Raw genomic sequence first — 1587 nt, 5'->3', positions numbered from 1 at the left:
TTAACTGTAAAAATTCAACATTTCACAGATAATATCATTAGCTGTGACTAGTATATTATTTTGAAATAACTCCTTTTTAACGTAAATACCAGGTCTTTGAGTTCCTATATCCCTTGTCTATGGAATACATAGAAGCCAATATAGCTACAAAGAAAATACAGATACTTCTTCCCAACGTACAATATCCTACTCTAGAGCATTGGTTTTTCAATGGTGAATGATGAATTGGTGGGGATGGGGTAGGAGGAGAGCATTTAAAGTGCATGAACTTGAGATCTATCTGTAGATCATCTGATTTAGAGGGTCTGGGGTGAGGCCATGAATCTGCAATGAGAATTGCTTTGAGAAGACAGTTTTAAAGAGTTATCCTTAAAAACACATTTTACCAATAAAAATGAGATATAAAGAAGTATTTATTTATAGAATAGGATGTTTGGTACCCTATGATGGCCCTTTATCTCTTCTCTATCACTTTGGGTATTTGCATGCAATACAGTTAGGCTGAGCTTTCCCTGGAGGTAGTCCCAAATACAGTGCAACGGAAGTATGCCTCTCACACTTCCATAAATAGGACTTATTTATTGCTTTTTAAATAATCTCAGTCTCAAATTTCATACATTAAGATTGTAAAAAACAAAGCACAGTATATAAACGATATTTAAAACCAAAGCAGTATTTACAGGAGTAAATTTTCACCAGTTCATGGGAGCTCATGATTTTAAGGGCAGTATCTGAAAGACTTGCGAAGCTATATATACAAAGATGCTCACTAAAGCATTGTTAACAAAGTGTAAAAAGTAGAGATTTCTCACAAAAGCCCTCCTTGAGTCTTTAGAGCAGGTTTTCCTGTTTTGTACCCCCACAGTACCCCATACATTTCTTTTATTGCAATTACTACAAATGTACTTAGATTTATCTGTGTAATTATATTTAGTATCTGTTTCTCTTATTCAGCTGGAAGCTCTATGAGGGCAGAGGCTATGATTATCTTAACAATCATATTTGCAGCACCGAACTCCCATATTCGGCTGATAAAAAGAATACAATAAATTTACTACTGGTACTGATATGAAGATACGTCCATTACATATTAGATATTTTAAAAAAGCAAGCCAACAGGGGTGCCTGGCTGGTTCAGACGGTAGAGCATGTGACTCTTGATCTCAGGGTTGTGAGTTCAAGCCCCACGTTGAGCATGGAGTCTACTTAGGAAAAAAAAAAGGCAAAAGAAGCAAGCCGACAAACTACAGACTCAGTATTGTATCATTCCCACTTTCGTGAGGGAAAACATTCTATGGAGAATACACCTAATTATGGACACAGATTATTTCTGGGGGTGAAAGTATGAAAGACTTTTTCATTATCCATTTTACATATTCCTGTATTCATTTTTTAAAATGATTATTTACTCATTTTCAGAGAGACAGAGAGAGCACAGGCAGAGAAGGGGCAGAGAGAGAGAATTCCAAGCAGGCTCTGCGCTGCCAGCGTAGAGCTCGATGCAAGGTTTGATCTCACGAACTATGAGATCATGAACTGAGCCAAAGTCAGACACTTAACCGACTGAGTCACCTAGGCGCCTCCTGC

At 37.2% G+C, this 1587-nt stretch overlaps 1 protein-coding gene across 1 annotated transcript in view; it reads right to left on the bottom strand.

Annotated features, from left to right (window-relative positions):
* The window catches only part of WDR44 (WD repeat domain 44), an 80449-nt gene that overhangs the window by 31965 nt on the left and 46897 nt on the right, over window positions 1–1587 (bottom strand). The window lies entirely within an intron of this gene.

The sequence above is a fragment of the Crocuta crocuta genome, unplaced genomic scaffold (assembly GCF_008692635.1).
Source record: "Crocuta crocuta isolate KB4526 unplaced genomic scaffold, BGI_CrCroc_1.0 scaffold1269, whole genome shotgun sequence".
Taxonomy (NCBI): Eukaryota; Metazoa; Chordata; class Mammalia; order Carnivora; family Hyaenidae; genus Crocuta; species Crocuta crocuta.
Note: the sequence above shows the minus strand (reverse complement) of the source record. Positions and strands in the feature narration are given on the sequence as shown.